The following is a 20,546-nucleotide window of genomic DNA, read 5'->3' on the forward strand; positions in this document are numbered from 1 at the left end:
CACAACAAAATTGCCCAAGACACTGCCAACCAGTGCTTCAATTAATTCGAGTCTCAGGTCGTGTGAGCTGGAGAATCCTGCCAGTCATCAGCTTTTCCAGATCGACGCTGCGGGATGGTATCTGTTTATCTCTGCCATCTGGTGGTACAAATCAAAATTTCTCCCCAGCACTTTTTCCGTCAGTCGGAGAACCATTTCACAAGGGGACAATGTCAAAACGGTTGCGGCAATTCAACAATTGTACGAAGCACAAAACAGAGCTCATTTAACAATGTCACACTGTTCTGCTGCGGAAATCTTTCCCCTGACAGACAAACTCTCCAGGCCACAGTTCCACCCTATCCCAGACCTTGCCCCTTGGCCTTTCCCTCTGCCTCTGCACTCGCTTTATACCTGTTCAATCTCTAACCTTTACCCAGTTGTGAAGAAAGGCTACCCACCAGCAAGTCTAACACTGTTTGTCTTTCCAGATGTGCTGCCTGAGTTGCTGCGCATTTCCTGCATTTTCTCTTTTCATTTCAGATTTCCAGCATCCATCATTCGTTTGCTTTTGCACTCACAATGTTGACGGGTCGTCTCCAGGTAGCTACCGTTAGACCCGGATTCCCAGGCAAAGAGGCTTTTTTTGAGGATACTGCCACATGGTAAAAGGCCAATCTGCCCCCATGCCCTTTTAACCGACAGACTAAGCTTGGAATCTCCCACACCTGAGGGGCAGGTTCTGACACACAGTAAACTGCGACCTGGTAGGTGACTCAATCTGGGCTGGGTGGAGCATGACTTGATTGACAAGCCTCGTGCGATATCAGAACTGGCCGGAGCCAGTGCTCCCCCTTTCGCTACTGGAATGGATATGTGCAGTCAGGATGGTGAACGTCTCTGGTTTTAAGATCTATCGTGCTCGACAGGTATTTTAAATGAACGGCGGGACTGAGTGAGATTGTGTGTGCGTGTCTGAACCGTGTTGTGGGACTGTGTAAGTTTGTGTATGTCTCTGAACCGTGCTGTGGGACCGTGTGAGCTTGTGTGTGGCTTTGCAGCGTGTTGTGGGACGCTGTGAGTTTAATGTGTCTCTGAACGGTGTTCTAGGACTGTGTGAGTTTGTCTGCGGGTTTCGGAACCGTTTTGTCGGACTGTGTGCGTGCTTCTGAACCGTGTTGTGGCATTGTGTGAGTTTATGTGTACTTTCTGCTTATTTATTGCTCTCTTGCTTTGCTTTGACACATAGAAAAATGTACACACAACACAGATACACACAAATACATTGAGAAGTAACACACGCACATACACACACACATTTATTCAGAATGAGCACACTGATACACCCATAATACTCAAGTGCACAATATTTATATATTTAGAACCTGATATATATTATCAAAATAAAAGGAGATTTACAACTGACACACTCACAATGCATCGCCCTCATAACATCAAGACTCTCAGTTTCGATAGAACCATCACAGCCACAGCCACAGACACACACACACGCTTTATATTGCCATATGGTCCAGTTTGAAGTTTTAAGAAAAGTCTGTACAACAAAAATTGAAAGAGTTTTCACAAGTTGCCCGTCCTGTTGAGTATTTGCAGCGATTTCCCACTCTCACAGCAGTGATTCTGAGTCACGATGTGTGGAATTGGATTTGAAAACTGAAGAAAATTCAGCGCTTGGTGCTCAGCTGTCACGAGCAATTCCACACCTGCTTTGATCAGCTGTCAGCAGTGGACTGGAACAATGTCAGCCAAGGACTTTTAGTGTACATCAATAAAAGTGAACTTATTTGATGCAGGTAAAATATCATTAAAATGGTCCACCGCATTCAACTTGTCTTCCCTAATCCCAGCGGTGGAACAGTCCCAGATTGTGCAGCCATTGAATGAATTTGCATTGCTTTTTTCGACGCCCGACCGTCCTTAATATATGGGTTCGACGTCTGTGCATGGTTTTTGCTCATTTCATTGAAAATTGCTTATTATGAATGCATGGAAACAGTCAGGTAATGGATCAGAGCAGCGTTGTTAAATAATCAGGAAAAGAAGACACCAATGCAAACACAGAGAGTAGAACAAGCACGTCCAGGGGCGCTAAGTAAAATGCTCAATATTGGCCGACGTCCCTGGGTGGGCTTGAACTACCAACCTTTCGGTTAACAGCCGAACGCGCTAGCCAATTGCGCCACAGAGAAGACCACAGCCAAATCAGCCAAGACACTGCAAACCAGTGTTTCAATGAATTCGAGTCTCAGGTCGTGTGAGCTGGAGAATCCTGCCAGTCATCAGCTTTTCCAGATCGACGCTGCGGGATGGTATCTGTTTATCTCTGCCATCTGGTGGTACAAATCAAAATTTCTCCCCAGCACTTTTTCCGTCAGTCGGAGAACCATTTCACAAGGGGACAATGTCAAAACGGTTGCGGCAATTCAACAATTGTGCGAAGCACAAAACAGAGCTCATTTAACAATGTCACACTGTTCTGCTGCGGAAATCTTTCCCCTGAAAGACAAACTCTCCAGGCCACAGTTCCACCCTATCCCACACCTTGCCCCTTCGCCTTTCCCTCTGCCTCTGCACTCGCTTTATACCTGTTCAATCCCTAACCTTTATCCAGTTGTGAAGAAAGGCTACCCACCAGAAAGTCTAACACTGTTTGTCTTTCCAGATGTGCTGCCTGAGTTGCTGCGCATTTCCTGCATTTTCTCTTTTCATTTCAGATTTCCAGCATCCACCATTCGTTTGCTTTTGCACTCACAATGTTGACGGTTCGTCTCCAGGTAGCTACCGTTAGACCCGGTTTCCCAGGCAAAGAGGCTTTTTTTGAGGATACTGCCACATGGCAAAAGGCCAATCTGCCCCCATGCCCTTTTAACCGACAGACTAAGCTTGGAATCTCCCACACCTGAGGGGCAGGTTCTGACACACAGTAAACTGCGACCTGGTAGGTGACTCAATCTGGGCTGGGTGGAGCATGACTTGATTGACAAGCCTCGTGCTATATCAGAACTGGCCGGAGCCAGTGCTCCTCCTTTCGCTACTGGAATGGATATGTGCAGTCAGGATGGTGAACGTCTCTGGTTTTAAGATCTATCGTGCTCGACAGGTATTTTAAATGAACGGCGGGACTGAGTGAGATTGTGTGTGCGTGTCTGAACCGTGTTGTGGGACTGTGTAAGTTTGTGTATGTCTCTGAACCGTGCTGTGGGACCGTGTGAGTTTGTGTGTGGCTTTGCAGCGTGTTGTGGGACGCTGTGAGTTTAATGTGTCTCTGAACGGTGTTCTAGGACTGTGTGAGTTTGTCTGCGGGTTTCTGAACCGTTTTGTCGGACTGTGTGAGTTTGTGTGCTTGTTTCTGAACCGTGTTGTGGCATTCTGTGAGTTTATGTGTACTTTCTGCTTATTTATTGCTCTCTTACTTTGCTTTGACACATAGAAAAATGTATACACAACACAGATACACACAAATACATTGAGAAGTAACACACACACACACACATTTATTCAGAATGAGCACACTGATACACCCATAATACTCAAGTGCACAATATTTATATATTTAGAACCTGATATATATTATCAAAATAAAAGGAGATTTACAACTGACACACTCACAATGCATCGCCCTCATAACATCAAGACTCTCAGTTTCGATAGAACCATCACAGCCACAGCCACAGACACACACACACGCTTTATATTGCCATATGGTCCAGTTTGAAGTTTTAAGAAAAGTCTGTACAACAAAAATTGAAAGAGTTTTCACAAGTTGCCCGTCCTGTTGAGTATTTGCAGCGATTTCCCACTCTCACAGCAGTGATTCTGAGTCACGATGTGTGGAATTGGATTTGAAAACTGAAGGAAATTCAGCGCTTGGTGCTCAGCTGTCACGAGCAATTCCACACCTGCTTTGATCAGCTGTCAGCAGTGGACTGGAACAATGTCAGCCAGGGACTTTTAGTGTACATCAATAAAAGTGAACTTATTTGATGCATGTAAAATATCATTAAAATGGTCCACCACATTCAACTTGTTTTCCCTAATCCCAGCGGTGGAACAGTCCCAGATTGTGCAGCCATTGAATGAATTTGCATTGCTTTTTTCGAAGCCCGACCGACCTTAATATATGGGTTCGACGTCTGTGCATGGTTTTTGCTCATTTCATTGAAAATTGCTTATCATGAATGCATGGAAACAGTCAGGTAATGGATCAGAGCAGCGTTGTTAAATAATCAGGAAAGGAAGACACCAATGCAAACACAGAGAGCAGAACAAGCACGTCCAGGAGCGCTGCGTATAACGCTCAATAAGGGCCGTCGTCCCTGGGTGGGCTTGAACCACCAACCTTTCGGTTAACAGCCGAACGCGTTAGCAAATTGCGCCGCAGAGACGACCACAGCAAAATCACGCAAGACACTGCAAACCAGTGTTTCAATGAATTCGAGTCTCAGGTCGTGTGAGCTGGAGAATCCTGCCAGTCATCAGCTTTTCCAGATCGACGCTGCGGGATGGTATCTGTTTATCTCTGCCATCTGGTGGTACAAATTAAAATTTCTCCCCAGCACTTTTTCCGTCAGTCGGAGAACCATTTCACAAGGGGACAATGTCAAAACGGTTGCGGCAATTCAACAATTGTACGAAGCACAAAACAGAGCTCATTTAACAATGTCACACTGTTCTGCTGCGGAAATCTTTCCCCTGACAGACAAACTCTCCAGGCCACAGTTCCACCCTATCCCACACCTTGCCCCTTCGCCTTTCCCTCTGCCTCTGCACTCGCTTTATACCTGTTCAATCTCTAACCTTTATCCAGTTGTGAAGAAAGGCTACCCACCAGAAAGTCTCACACTGTTTGTCTTTCCAGATGTGCTGCCTGAGTTGCTGTGCATTTCCTGCATTTTCTCTTTTCATTTCAGATTTCCAGCATCCACCATTCGTTTGCTTTTGCACTCACAATGTTGACGGTTCGTCTCCAGGTAGCTACCGTTAGACCCGGTTTCCCAGGCAAAGAGGCTTTTATTGAGGATACTGCCACATGGCAAAAGGCCTATCTGCCCCCATGCCCTTTTCACCGGCAGACTAAGCTTGGAATCTCCCACACCTGAGGGGCAGGTTCTGACACACAGTAAACTGCGACCTGGTAGGTGACTCAATCTGGGCTGGGTGGAGCATGACTTGATTGACAAGCCTCGTGCTATATCAGAACTGGCCGGAGCCAGTGCTCCTCCTTTCGCTACTGGAATGGATATGTGCAGTCAGGATGGTGAACGTCTCTGGTTTTAAGATCTATCGTGCTCGACAGGTATTTTAAATGAACGGCGGGACTGAGTGAGATTGTGTGTGCGTGTCTGAACCGTGTTGTGGGACTGTGTAAGTTTGTGTATGTCTCTGAACCGTGCTGTGGGACCGTGTGAGTTTGTGTGTGGCTTTGCAGCGTGTTGTGGGACGGTGTGAGTTTAATGTGTCTCTGAACGGTGTTCTAGGACTGTGTGAGTTTGTCCGCGGGTTTCTGAACCGTTTTGTCGGACTGTGTGAGTTTGTGTGCTTGTTTCTGAACCGTGTTGTGGCATTGTGTGAGTTTATGTGTACTTTCTGCTTATTTATTGCTCTCTTACTTTGCTTTGACACATAGAAAAATGTATACACAACACAGATACACACAAATACATTGAGAAGTAACACACGCACACACACACACACATTTATTCAGAATGAGCACACTGATACACCCATAATACTCAAGTGCACAATATTTATATATTTAGAACCTGATATATATTATCAAAATAAAAGGAGATTTACAACTGACACACTCACAATGCATCGCCCTCATAACATCAAGACTCTCAGTTTCGATAGAACCATCACAGCCACAGCCACAGACACACACACACGCTTTATATTGCCATATGGTCCAGTTTGAAGTTTTAAGAAAAGTCTGTACAACAAAAATTGAAAGAGTTTTCACAAGTTGCCCGTCCTGTTGAGTATTTGCAGCGAGTTCCCACTCTCACAGCAGTGATTCTGAGTCACGATGTGTGGAATTGGATTTGAAAACTGAAGAAAATTCAGCGCTTGGTGCTCAGCTGTCACGAGCAATTCCACACCTGCTTTGATCAGCTGTCAGCAGTGGACTGGAACAATGTCAGCCAGGGACTTTTAGTGTACATCAATAAAAGTGAACTTATTTGATGCAGGTAAAATATCATTAAAATGGTCCACCACATTCAACTTGTTTTCCCTAATCCCAGCGGTGGAACAGTCCCAGATTGTGCAGCCATTGAATGAATTTGCATTGCTTTTTTCGAAGCCCGACCGACCTTAATATATGGGTTCGACGTCTGTGCATGGTTTTTGCTCATTTCATTGAAAATTGCTTATCATGAATGCATGGAAACAGTCAGGTAATGGATCAGAGCAGCGTTGTTAAATAATCAGGAAAGGAAGACACCAATGCAAACACAGAGAGCAGAACAAGCACGTCCAGGGGCGCTGCGCAAAACACTCAATGAGGGCCGACGTCCCTGGGTGGGCTTGAACCACCAACTTTTCGGTTAACAGCCGAACGCGCTAGCCAATTGCGCCACAGAGACGACCACAGCAAAATCACGCAAGACACTGCAAACCAGTGTTTCAATGAATTCGAGTCTCAGGTCGTGTGAGCTGGAGAATCCTGCCAGTCATCAGCTTTTCCAGATCGACGCTGCGGGATGGTATCTGTTTATCTCTGCCATCTGGTGGTACAAATCAAAATTTCTCCCCAGCACTTTTTCCGTCATTCGGAGAACCATTTCACAAGGGGACAATGTCAAAATGGTTGCGGCAATTCAACAATTGTACGAAGCACAAAACAGAGCTCATTTAACAATGTCACACTGTTCTGCTGCAGAAATCTTTCCCCTGACAGACAAACTCTCCAGGCCACAGTTCCACCCTATCCCACACCTTGCCCCTTCGCCTTTCCCTCTGCCTCTGCACTCGCTTTATACCTGTTCAATCTCTAACCTTTATCCAGTTGTGAAGAAAGGCTACCCACCAGAAAGTCTCACACTGTTTGTCTTTCCAGATGTGCTGCCTGAGTTGCTGCGCATTTCCTGCATTTTCTCTTTTCATTTCAGATTTCCAGCATCCACCATTCGTTTGCTTTTGCACTCACAATGTTGACGGTTCGTCTCCAGGTAGCTACCGTTAGACCCGGTTTCCCAGGCAAAGAGGCTTTTTTTGAGGATACTGCCACATGGCAAAAGGCCTATCTGCCCCCATGCCCTTTTCACCGGCAGACTAAGCTTGGAATCTCCCACACCTGAGGGGCAGGTTCTGACACACAGTAAACTGCGACCTGGTAGGTGACTCAATCTGGGCTGGGTGGAGCATGACTTGATTGACAAGCCTCGTGCTATATCAGAACTGGCCGGAGCCAGTGCTCCTCCTTTCGCTACTGGAATGGATATGTGCAGTCAGGATGGTGAACGTCTCTGGTTTTAAGATCTATCGTGCTCGACAGGTATTTTAAATGAACGGCGGGACTGACTGAGATTGTGTGTGCCTGTCTGAACCGTGTTGTGGGACTGTGTAAGTTTGTGTATGTCTCTGAACCGTGCTGTGGGACCATGTGAGTTTGTGTGTGGCTTTGCAGCGTGTTGTAGGACGGTGTGAGTTTAATGTGTCTGTGAACGGTGTTCTAGGACTGTGTGAGTTTGTCTGCGGGTTTCTGAACCGTTTTGTCGGACTGTGTGAGTTTGTGTGCTTGTTTCTGAACCGTGTTGTGGCATTGTGTGAGTTTATGTGTACTTTCTGCTTATTTATTGCTCTCTTACTTTGCTTTGACACATAGAAAAATGTATACACAACACAGATACACACAAATACATTGAGAAGTAACACACGCACACACACACACACATTTATTCAGAATGAGCACACTGATACACCCATAATACTCAAGTGCACAATATTTATATATTTAGAACCTGATATATATTATCAAAATAAAAGGAGATTTACAACTGACACACTCACAATGCATCGCCCTCATAACATCAAGACTCTCAGTTTCGATAGAACCATCACAGCCACAGCCACAGACACACACACACGCTTTATATTGCCATATGGTCCAGTTTGAAGTTTTAAGAAAAGTCTGTACAACAAAAATTGAAAGAGTTTTCACAAGTTGCCCGTCCTGTTGAGTATTTGCAGCGATTTCCCACTCTCACAGCAGTGATTCTGAGTCACGATGTGTGGAATTGGATTTGAAAACTGAAGAAAATTCAGCGCTTGGTGCTCAGCTGTCACGAGCAATTCCACACCTGCTTTGATCAGCTGTCAGCAGTGGACTGGAACAATGTCAGCCAGGGACTTTTAGTGTACATCAATAAAAGTGAACTTATTTGATGCAGGTAAAATATCATTAAAATGGTCCACCACATTCAACTTGTTTTCCCTAATCCCAGCGGTGGAACAGTCCCAGATTGTGCAGCCATTGAATGAATTTGCATTGCTTTTTTCGAAGCCCGACCGACCTTAATATATGGGTTCGACGTCTGTGCATGGTTTTTGCTCATTTCATTGAAAATTGCTTATCATGAATGCATGGAAACAGTCAGGTAATGGATCAGAGCAGCGTTGTTCAATAATCAGGAAACGAAGACACCAATGCAAACACAGAGAGCAGAACAAGCACGTCCAGGAGCGCTGCGTAAAACGCTCAATAATGGCCGACGTCCCTGGGTGGGCTTGAACCACCAACCTTTCGGTTAACAGCCGAACGCGCTAGCCAATTGCGCCACAGAGACGACCACAGCAAAATCACGCAAGACACTGCAAACCAGTGTTTCAATGAATTCGAGTCTCAGGTCGTGTGAGCTGGAGAATCCTGCCAGTCATCAGCTTTTCCAGATCGACGCTGCGGGATGGTATCTGTTTATCTCTGCCATCTGGTGGTACAAATCAAAATTTCTCCCCAGCACTTTTTCCGTCAGTCGGAGAACCATTTCACAAGGGGACAATGTCAAAACGGTTGCGGCAATTCAACAATTGTACGAAGCACAAAACAGAGCTCATTTAACAATGTCACACTGTTCTGCTGCGGAAATCTTTCCCCTGACAGACAAACTCTCCAGGCCACAGTTCCACCCTATCCCACACCTTGCCCCTTCGCCTTTCCCTCTGCCTCTGCACTCGCTTTATACCTGTTCAATCTCTAACCTTTATCCAGTTGTGAAGAAATGCTACCCACCAGAAAGTCTCACACTGTTTGTCTTTCCAGATGTGCTGCCTGAGTTGCTGCGCATTTCCTGCATTTTCTCTTTTCATTTCAGATTTCCAGCATCCACCATTCGTTTGCTTTTGCACTCACAATGTTGACGGTTCGTCTCCAGGTAGCTACCGTTAGACCCGGTTTCCCAGGCAAAGAGGCTTTTTTTGACGATACTGCCACATGGCAAAAGGCCAATCTGCCCCCATGCCCTTTTCACCGACAGACTAAGCTTGGAATCTCCCACACCTGAGGGGCAGGTTCTGACACACAGTAAACTGCGACCTGGTAGGTGACTCAATCTGGGCTGGGTGGAGCATGACTTGATTGACAAGCCTCGTGCCATATCAGAACTGGCCGGAGCCACTGCTCCTCCTTTCGCTACTGGAATGGATATGTGCAGTCAGGATGGTGAACGTCTCTGGTTTTAAGATCTATCGTGCTCGACAGGTATTTTAAATGAACGGCGGGACTGAGTGAGATTGTGTGTGCGTGTCTGAACCGTGTTGTGGGACTGTGTAAGTTTGTGTATGTCTCTGAACCGTGCTGTGGGACCGTGTGAGTTTGTGTGTGGCTTTGCAGCGTGTTGTGGGACGGTGTGAGTTTAATGTGTCTCTGAACGGTGTTCTAGGACTGTGTGAGTTTGTCTGCGGGTTTCTGAACCGTTTTGTCGGACTGTGTGAGTTTGTGTGCTTGTTTCTGAACCGTGTTGTGGCATTGTGTGAGTTTATGTGTACTTTCTGCTTATTTATTGCTCTCTTACTTTGCTTTGACACATAGAAAAATGTATACACAACACAGATACACACAAATACATTGAGAAGTAACACACGCACACACACATTTATTCAGAATGAGCACACTGATAAACCCATAATACTCAAGTGCACAATATTTATATATTTAGAACCTGATATATATTATCAAAATAAAAGGAGATTTACAACTGACACACTCACAATGCATCGCCCTCATAACATCAAGACTCTCAGTTTCGATAGAACCATCACAGCCACAGCCACAGACACACACACACGCTTTATATTGCCATATGGTCCAGTTTGAAGTTTTAAGAAAAGTCTGTACAACAAAAATTGAAAGAGTTTTCACAAGTTGCCCGTCCTGTTGAGTATTTGCAGCGATTTCCCACTCTCACAGCAGTGATTCTGAGTCACGATGTGTGGAATTGGATTTGAAAACTGAAGAAAATTCAGCGCTTGGTGCTCAGCTGTCACGAGCAATTCCACACCTGCTTTGATCAGCTGTCAGCAGTGGACTGGAACAATGTCAGCCAGGGACTTTTAGTGTACATCAATAAAAGTGAACTTATTTGATGCAGGTAAAATATCATTAAAATGGTCCACCACATTCAACTTGTTTTCCCTAATCCCAGCGGTGGAACAGTCCCAGATTGTGCAGCCATTGAATGAATTTGCATTGCTTTTTTCGAAGCCCGACCGACCTTAATATATGGGTTCGACGTCTGTGCATGGTTTTTGCTCATTTCATTGAGAATTGCTTATCATGAATGCATGGAAACAGTCAGGTCATGGATCAGAGCAGCGTTGTTAAATAATCAGGAAAGGAAGACACCAATGCAAACACAGAGAGCAGAACAAGCACGTCCAGGAGCGCTGCGTAAAACGCTCAATAAGGGCCGACATCCCTGGGTGGGCTTGAACCACCAACCTTTCGGTTAAAAGCCGAACGCACTAGCCAATTGCGCCACAGAGACGACCACAGCAAAATCATGCAAGACACCGCAAACCAGTGTTTCAATGAATTCGAGTCTCAGGTCGTGTGAGCTGGAGAATCCAGCCAGTCATCAGCTTTTCCAGATCGACGCTGCGGGATGGTATCTGTTTATCTCTGCCATCTGGTGGTACAAATCAAAGTTTCTCCCCAGCACTTTTTCCATCAGTCGGAGAACCATTTCACAAGGGGACAATGTCAAAACGGTTGTGGCAATTCAACAATTGTACGAAGCACAAAACAGAGCTCATTTAACAATGTCACACTGTTCTGCTGTGGAAATCTTTCCCCTGACAGACAAACTCTCCAGGCCACAGTTCCACCCTATCCCAGACCTTGCCCCTTCGCCTTTCCCTCTGCCTCTGCACTCGCTTTATACCTGTTCAATCTCTAACCTTTATCCAGTTGTGAAGAAAGGCTACCCACCAGAAAGTCTCACACTGTTTGTCTTTCCAGATGTGCTGCCTGAGTTGCTGCGCATTTCCTGCATTTTCTCTTTTCATTTCAGATTTCCAGCATCCACCATTCGTTTGCTTTTGCACTCACAATGTTGACGGTTCGTCTCCAGGTAGCTACCGTTAGACCCGGTTTCCCAGGCAAAGACTCTTTTATTGAGGATACTGCCACATGGCAAAAGGCCAATCTGCCCCCATGCCCTTTTAACCGACAGACTAAGCTTGGAATCTCCCACACCTGAGGGGCAGGTTCTGACACACAGTAAACTGTGACCTGGTAGGTGACTCAATCTGGGCTGGGTGGAGCATGACTTGATTGACAAGCCTCGTGCTATATCAGAACTGGCCGGAGCCAGTGCTCCCCCTTTCGCTACAGGAATGGATATGTGCAGTCAGGATGGTGAACGTCTCTGGTTTTAAGATCTATCGTGCTCGACAGTTATTTTAAATGAACGGCGGGACTGAGTGAGATTGTGTGTGCGTGTCTGAACCGTGTTGTGGGACTGTGTAGGTTTGTGTATGTCTCTGAACCGTGCTGTGGGACCGTGTGAGTTTGTGTGTGGCTTTGCAGCGTGTTGTGGGACGGTGTGAGTTTAATGTGTCTCTGAACGGTGTTCTAGGACTGTGTGAGTTTGTCTGCGGGTTTCTGAACCGTTTTGTCGGACTGTGTGAGTTTGTGTGCTTGTTTCTGAACCGTGTTGTGGCATTGTGTGAGTTTATGTGTACTTTCTGCTTATTTATTGCTCTCTTACTTTGCTTTGACACATAGAAAAATGTATACACAACACAGATACACACAAATACATTGAGAAGTAACACACGCACACACACACATTTATTCAGAATGAGCACACTGATAAACCCATAATACTCAAGTGCACAATATTTATATATTTAGAACCTGATATATATTATCAAAATAAAAGGAGATTTACAACTGACACACTCACAATGCATCGGCCTCATAACATCAAGACTCTCAGTTTCGATAGAACCATCACAGCCACAGCCACAGACACACACACACGCTTTATATTGCCATATGGTCCAGTTTGAAGTTTTAAGAAAAGTCTGTACAACAAAAATTGAAAGAGTTTTCACAAGTTGCCCGTCCTGTTGAGTATTTGCAGCGATTTCCCACTCTCACAGCAGTGATTCTGAGTCACGATGTGTGGAATTGGATTTGAAAACTGAAGAAAGTTCAGCGCTTGGTGCTCAGCTGTCACGAGCAATTCCACACCTGCTTTGATCAGCTGTCAGCAGTGGACTGGAACAATGTCAGCCAGGGACTTTTAGTGTACATCAATAAAAGTGAACTTATTTGATGCAGGTAAAATATCATTAAAATGGTCCACCACATTCAACTTGTTTTCCCTAATCCCAGCGGTGGAACAGTCCCAGATTGTGCAGCCATTGAATGAATTTGCATTGCTTTTTTTGAAGCCCGACCGACCTTAATATATGGGTTCGACGTCTGTGCATGGTTTTTGCTCATTTCATTGAGAATTGCTTATCATGAATGCATGGAAACAGTCAGGTCATGGATCAGAGCAGCGTTGTTAAATAATCAGGAAAGGAAGACACCAATGCAAACACAGAGAGCAGAACAAGCACGTCCAGGAGCGCTGCGTAAAACGCTCAATAAGGGCCGACGTCCCTGGGTGGGCTTGAACCACCAACCTTTCGGTTAAAAGCCGAACGCACTAGCCAATTGCGCCACAGAGACGACCACAGCAAAATCATGCAAGACACCGCAAACCAGTGTTTCAATGAATTCGAGTCTCAGGTCGTGTGAGCTGGAGAATCCAGCCAGTCATCAGCTTTTCCAGATCGACGCTGCGGGATGGTATCTGTTTATCTCTGCCATCTGGTGGTACAAATCAAAGTTTCTCCCCAGCACTTTTTCCATCAGTCGGAGAACCATTTCACAAGGGGACAATGTCAAAACGGTTGTGGCAATTCAACAATTGTACGAAGCACAAAACAGAGCTCATTTAACAATGTCACACTGTTCTGCTGTGGAAATCTTTCCCCTGACAGACAAACTCTCCAGGCCACAGTTCCACCCTATCCCAGACCTTGCCCCTTCGCCTTTCCCTCTGCCTCTGCACTCGCTTTATACCTGTTCAATCTCTAACCTTTATCCAGTTGTGAAGAAAGGCTACCCACCAGAAAGTCTCACACTGTTTGTCTTTCCAGATGTGCTGCCTGAGTTGCTGCGCATTTCCTGCATTTTCTCTTTTCATTTCAGATTTCCAGCATCCACCATTCGTTTGCTTTTGCACTCACAATGTTGACGGTTCGTCTCCAGGTAGCTACCGTTAGACCCGGTTTCCCAGGCAAAGACTCTTTTATTGAGGATACTGCCACATGGCAAAAGGCCAATCTGCCCCCATGCCCTTTTAACCGACAGACTAAGCTTGGAATCTCCCACACCTGAGGGGCAGGTTCTGACACACAGTAAACTGTGACCTGGTAGGTGACTCAATCTGGGCTGGGTGGAGCATGACTTGATTGACAAGCCTCGTGCTATATCAGAACCGGCCGGAGCCAGTGCTCCCCCTTTCGCTACTGGAATGGATATGTGCAGTCAGGATGGTGAACGTCTCTGGTTTTAAGATCTATCGTGCTCGACAGGTATTTTAAATGAACGGCGGGACTGAGTGAGATTGTGTGTGCGTGTCTGAACCGTGTTGTGGGACTGTGTAAGTTTGTGTATGTCTCTGAACCGTGCTGTGGGACCGTGTGAGTTTGTGTGTGGCTTTGCAGCGTGTTGTGGGACGCTGTGAGTTTAATGTGTCTCTGAACGGTGTTCTCGGACAGTGTGAGTTTGTCTGCGGGTTTCTGAAACGTTTTGTCGGACTGTGTGAGTTTGTGTACGTGTTTCTGAACCGTGTTGTGGCATTGTGTGAGTTTATGTGTACTTTCTGCTTATTTATTGCTCTCTTACTTTGCTTTGACACATAGAAAAATGTATACACAACACAGATACACACAAATACATTGAGAAGTAACACACACACACACACACATTTACTCAGAATGAGCACACTGATACACCCATAATACTCAAGTGCACAATATTTATATATTTAGAACCTGATATATATTATCAAAATAAAAGGAGATTTACAACTGACACACTCACAATGCATCGCCCTCATAACATCAAGACTCACAGTTTCGATAGAACCATGACAGCCACAGCCACAGACACACACACACGCTTTATATTGCCATATGGTCCAGTTTGAAGTTTTAAGAAAAGTCTGTACAACAAAAATTGAAAGAGTTTTCACAAGTTGCCCGTCCTGTTGAGTATTTGCAGCGATTTCCCACTCTCAGAGCAGTGATTCTGAGTCACGATGTGTGGAATTGGATTTGAAAACTGAAGAAAATTCAGCGCTTGGTGCTCAGCTGTCACGAGCAATTCCACACCTGCTTTGATCAGCTGTTAGCAGTGGACTGGAACAATGTCAGCCAGGGACTTTTAGTGTACATCAATAAAAGTGAACTTATTTGATGCAGGTAAAATATCATTAAAATGGTCCACCGCATTCAACTTGTTTTCCCTAATCCCAGCGGTGGAACAGTCCCAGATTGTGCAGCCATTGAATGAATTTGCATTGCTTTTTTCGAAGCCCGACCGACCTTAATATATTTAGCATGGGTTCGACGTCTGTGCATGGTTTTTGCTCATTTCATTGAAAATTGCTTATCATGAATGCATGGAAACAGTCAGGTAATGGATCAGAGCAGCGTTGTTAAATAATCAGGAAAAGAAGACACCAATGCAAACACAGAGAGTAGAACAAGCACGTCCAGGGGCGCTAAGTAAAACGCTCAATAAAGGCCAACCTCCCTGGGTGGGCTTGAACCGCCAACCTTTCAATTAACAGCCGAACGCGCTGGCCAATTGCGCCACAGAGACGACCACAGCATAATCACCCAAGACACTGCAAACCAGTGTTTCAATGAATTCGAGTCTGAGGTCGTGTGAGCTGGAGAATCCTGCCAGTCATCAGCTTTTCCAGATCGACGCTGCGGGATGGTATCTGTTTATCTCTGCCATCTGGTGGTACAAATCAAAATTTCTCCCCAGCACTTTTTCCGTCAGTCGGAGAACCATTTCACAAGGGGACAATGTCAAAACGGTTGCGGCAATTCAACAATTGTACGAAGCACAAAACAGAGCTCATTTAACAATGTCACACTGTTCTGCTGCGGAAATCTTTCCCCTGACAGACAAACTCTCCAGGCCACAGTTCCACCCTATCCCACACCTTGCCCCTTCGCCTTTCCCTCTGCCTCTGCACTCGCTTTATACCTGTTCAATCTCTAACCTTTATCCAGTTGTGAAGAAAGGCTACCCACCAGAAAGTCTCACACTGTTTGTCTTTCCAGATGTGCTGCCTGAGTTGCTGCGCATTTCCTGCATTTTCTCTTTTCATTTCAGATTTCCAGCATCCACCATTCGTTTGCTTTTGCACTCACAATGTTGACGGTTCGTCTCCAGGTAGCTACCGTTAGACCCGGTTTCCCAGGCAAAGAGGCTTTTTTTGACGATACTGCCACATGGCAAAAGGCCAATCTGCCCCCATGCCCTTTTCACCGACAGACTAAGCTTGGAATCTCCCACACCTGAGGGGCAGGTTCTGACACACAGTAAACTGCGACCTGGTAGGTGACTCAATCTGGGCTGGGTGGAGCATGACTTGATTGACAAGCCTCGTGCCATATCAGAACTGGCCGGAGCCACTGCTCCTCCTTTCGCTACTGGAATGGATATGTGCAGTCAGGATGGTGAACGTCTCTGGTTTTAAGATCTATCGTGCTCGACAGGTATTTTAAATGAACGGCGGGACTGAGTGAGATTGTGTGTGCGTGTCTGAACCGTGTTGTGGGACTGTGTAAGTTTGTGTATGTCTCTGAACCGTGCTGTGGGACCGTGTGAGTTTGTGTGTGGCTTTGCAGCGTGTTGTGGGACGGTGTGAGTTTAATGTGTCTCTGAACGGTGTTCTAGGACTGTGTGAGTTTGTCTGCGGGTTTCTGAACCGTTTTGTCGGACTGTGTGAGTTTGTGTGCTTGTTTCTGAACCGTGTTGTGGCATTGTGTGAGTTTATGTGTACTTTCTGCTTATTTATTGCTCTCTTACTTTGCTTTGACACATAGAAAAATGTATACACAACACAGATACACACAAATACATTGAGAAGTAACACACGCACACACACACATTTATTCAGAATGAGCACACTGATAAACCCATAATACTCAAGTGCACAATATTTATATATTTAGAACCTGATATATATTATCAAAATAAAAGGAGATTTACAACTGACACACTCACAATGCATCGCCCTCATAACATCAAGACTCTCAGTTTCGATAGAACCATCACAGCCACAGCCACAGACACACACACACGCTTTATATTGCCATATGGTCCAGTTTGAAGTTTTAAGAAAAGTCTGTACAACAAAAATTGAAAGAGTTTTCACAAGTTGCCCGTCCTGTTGAGTATTTGCAGCGATTTCCCACTCTCACAGCAGTGATTCTGAGTCACGATGTGTGGAATTGGATTTGAAAACTGAAGAAAATTCAGCGCTTGGTGCTCAGCTGTCACGAGCAATTCCACACCTGCTTTGATCAGCTGTCAGCAGTGGACTGGAACAATGTCAGCCAGGGACTTTTAGTGTACATCAATAAAAGTGAACTTATTTGATGCAGGTAAAATATCATTAAAATGGTCCACCACATTCAACTTGTTTTCCCTAATCCCAGCGGTGGAACAGTCCCAGATTGTGCAGCCATTGAATGAATTTGCATTGCTTTTTTCGAAGCCCGACCGACCTTAATCTATGGGTTCGACGTCTGTGCATGGTTTTTGCTCATTTCATTGAGAATTGCTTATCATGAATGCATGGAAACAGTCAGGTCATGGATCAGAGCAGCGTTGTTAAATAATCAGGAAAGGAAGACACCAATGCAAACACAGAGAGCAGAACAAGCACGTCCAGGAGCGCTGCATAAAACGCTCAATAAGGGCCGACGTCCCTGGGTGGGCTTGAACCACCAACCTTTCGGTTAAAAGCCGAACGCACTAGCCAATTGCGCCACAGAGACGACCACAGCAAAATCATGCAAGACACCGCAAACCAGTGTTTCAATGAATTCGAGTCTCAGGTCGTGTGAGCTGGAGAATCCAGCCAGTCATCAGCTTTTCCAGATCGACGCTGCGGGATGGTATCTGTTTATCTCTGCCATCTGGTGGTACAAATCAAAGTTTCTCCCCAGCACTTTTTCCATCAGTCGGAGAACCATTTCACAAGGGGACAATGTCAAAACGGTTGTGGCAATTCAACAATTGTACGAAGCACAAAACAGAGCTCATTTAACAATGTCACACTGTTCTGCTGTGGAAATCTTTCCCCTGACAGACAAACTCTCCAGGCCACAGTTCCACCCTATCCCAGACCTTGCCCCTTCGCCTTTCCCTCTGCCTCTGCACTCGCTTTATACCTGTTCAATCTCTAACCTTTATCCAGTTGTGAAGAAAGGCTACCCACCAGAAAGTCTCACACTGTTTGTCTTTCCAGATGTGCTGCCTGAGTTGCTGCGCATTTCCTGCATTTTCTCTTTTCATTTCAGATTTCCAGCATCCACCATTCGTTTGCTTTTGCACTCACAATGTTGACGGTTCGTCTCCAGGTAGCTACCGTTAGACCCGGTTTCCCAGGCAAAGACTCTTTTATTGAGGATACTGCCACATGGCAAAAGGCCAATCTGCCCCCATGCCCTTTTAACCGACAGACTAAGCTTGGAATCTCCCACACCTGAGGGGCAGGTTCTGACACACAGTAAACTGTGACCTGGTAGGTGACTCAATCTGGGCTGGGTGGAGCATGACTTGATTGACAAGCCTCGTGCTATATCAGAACTGGCCGGAGCCAGTGCTCCCCCTTTCGCTACTGGAATGGATATGTGCAGTCAGGATGGTGAACGTCTCTGGTTTTAAGATCTATCGTGCTCGACAGGTATTTTAAATGAACGGCGGGACTGAGTGAGATTGTGTGTGCGTGTCTGAACCGTGTTGTGGGACTGTGTAAGTTTGTGTATGTCTCTGAACCGTGCTGTGGGACCGTGTGAGTTTGTGTGTGGCTTTGCAGCGTGTTGTGGGACGCTGTGAGTTTAATGTGTCTCTGAACGGTGTTCTCGGACAGTGTGAGTTTGTCTGCGGGTTTCTGAAACGTTTTGTCGGACTGTGTGAGTTTGTGTACGTGTTTCTGAACCGTGTTGTGGCATTGTGTGAGTTTATGTGTACTTTCTGCTTATTTATTGCTCTCTTACTTTGCTTTGACACATAGAAAAATGTATACACAACACAGATACACACAAATACATTGAGAAGTAACACACACACACACACACATTTACTCAGAATGAGCACACTGATACACCCATAATACTCAAGTGCACAATATTTATATATTTAGAACCTGATATATATTATCAAAATAAAAGGAGATTTACAACTGACACACTCACAATGCATCGCCCTCATAACATCAAGACTCACAGTTTCGATAGAACCATGACAGCCACAGCCACAGACACACACACACGCTTTATATTGCCATATGGTCCAGTTTGAAGTTTTAAGAAAAGTCTGTACAACAAAAATTGAAAGAGTTTTCACAAGTTGCCCGTCCTGTTGAGTATTTGCAGCGATTTCCCACTCTCAGAGCAGTGATTCTGAGTCACGATGTGTGGAATTGGATTTGAAAACTGAAGAAAATTCAGCGCTTGGTGCTCAGCTGTCACGAGCAATTCCACACCTGCTTTGATCAGCTGTTAGCAGTGGACTGGAACAATGTCAGCCAGGGACTTTTAGTGTACATCAATAAAAGTGAACTTATTTGATGCAGGTAAAATATCATTAAAATGGTCCACCGCATTCAACTTGTTTTCCCTAATCCCAGCGGTGGAACAGTCCCAGATTGTGCAGCCATTGAATGAATTTGCATTGCTTTTTTCGAAGCCCGACCGACCTTAATATATTTAGCATGGGTTCGACGTCTGTGCATGGTTTTTGCTCATTTCATTGAAAATTGCTTATCATGAATGCATGGAAACAGTCAGGTAATGGATCAGAGCAGCGTTGTTAAATAATCAGGAAAAGAAGACACCAATGCAAACACAGAGAGTAGAACAAGCACGTCCAGGGGCGCTAAGTAAAACGCTCAATAAAGGCCAACGTCCCTGGGTGGGCTTGAACCGCCAACCTTTCAATTAACAGCCGAACGTGCTAGCCAATTGCGCCACAGAGACGACCACAGCATAATCACCCAAGACACTGCAAACCAGTGTTTCAATGAATTCGAGTCTGAGGTCGTGTGAGCTGGAGAATCCTGCCAGTCATCAGCTTTTCCAGATCGACGCTGCGGGATGGTATCTGTTTATCTCTGCCATCTGGTGGTACAAATCAAAATTTCTCCCCAGCACTTTTTCCATCAGTCGGAGAACCATTTCACAAGGGGACAATGTCAAAACGGTTGTGGCAATTCAACAATTGTTCGAAGCACAAAACAGAGCTCATTTAACAATGTCACACTGTTCTGCTGCGGAAATCTTTCCCCTGACAGACAAACTCTCCAGGCCACAGTTCCACCCTATCCCACACCTTGCCCCTTCGCCTTTCCCTCTGCCTCTGCACTCGCTTTATGCCTGTTGAATCTCTAACCTTTATCCAGTTGTGAAGAAAGGCTACCCACCAGAAAGTCTAACACTGTTTGTCTTTCCAGATGTGCTGCCTGAGTTGCAGCGCATTTCCTGCATTTTCTCTTTTCATTTCAGATTTCCAGCATCCACCATTCGTTTGCTTTTGCACTCACAATGTTGACGGTTCGTCTCCAGGTAGCTACCGTTAGACCCGGTTTCCCAGGCAAAGAGGCTTTTATTGAGGATACTGCCACATGGCAAAAGGCCAATCTGCCCCCATGCCCTTTTAACCGACAGACTAAGCTTGGAATCTCCCACACCTGAGGGGCAGGTTCTGACACACAGTAAACTGCGACCTGGTAGGT

The 20,546-nt window shown here is 45.5% G+C and overlaps 7 non-coding genes across 7 annotated transcripts; all 7 read right to left on the reverse strand.

Annotated features, from left to right (window-relative positions):
- Positions 1–2,115: 2,115 nt before the first annotated feature.
- trnan-guu (transfer RNA asparagine (anticodon GUU)) lies at positions 2,116–2,192 on the reverse strand. The gene has a single exon. It is a non-coding gene; the product is annotated as a tRNA-Asn (tRNA).
- Positions 2,193–4,311: 2,119 nt separating this feature from the next.
- On the reverse strand, positions 4,312–4,385 carry trnan-guu (transfer RNA asparagine (anticodon GUU)). The gene has a single exon. It is a non-coding gene; the product is annotated as a tRNA-Asn (tRNA).
- A 2,128-nt stretch (positions 4,386–6,513) lies between these two features.
- Positions 6,514–6,587, reverse strand: trnan-guu (transfer RNA asparagine (anticodon GUU)). Its single transcript has one exon. It is a non-coding gene; the product is annotated as a tRNA-Asn (tRNA).
- Positions 6,588–8,715: 2,128 nt separating this feature from the next.
- trnan-guu (transfer RNA asparagine (anticodon GUU)) lies at positions 8,716–8,789 on the reverse strand. Its single transcript has one exon. It is a non-coding gene; the product is annotated as a tRNA-Asn (tRNA).
- Positions 8,790–10,911: 2,122 nt separating this feature from the next.
- Positions 10,912–10,985, reverse strand: trnak-uuu (transfer RNA lysine (anticodon UUU)). The gene has a single exon. It is a non-coding gene; the product is annotated as a tRNA-Lys (tRNA).
- Positions 10,986–13,109: 2,124 nt separating this feature from the next.
- On the reverse strand, positions 13,110–13,183 carry trnak-uuu (transfer RNA lysine (anticodon UUU)). The gene has a single exon. It is a non-coding gene; the product is annotated as a tRNA-Lys (tRNA).
- A 4,329-nt stretch (positions 13,184–17,512) lies between these two features.
- On the reverse strand, positions 17,513–17,586 carry trnak-uuu (transfer RNA lysine (anticodon UUU)). Its single transcript has one exon. It is a non-coding gene; the product is annotated as a tRNA-Lys (tRNA).
- Positions 17,587–20,546: the final 2,960 nt, after the last annotated feature.

This window comes from Heterodontus francisci, chromosome 22, assembly GCF_036365525.1.
Source record: "Heterodontus francisci isolate sHetFra1 chromosome 22, sHetFra1.hap1, whole genome shotgun sequence".
Classification (NCBI taxonomy): Eukaryota; Metazoa; Chordata; class Chondrichthyes; order Heterodontiformes; family Heterodontidae; genus Heterodontus; species Heterodontus francisci.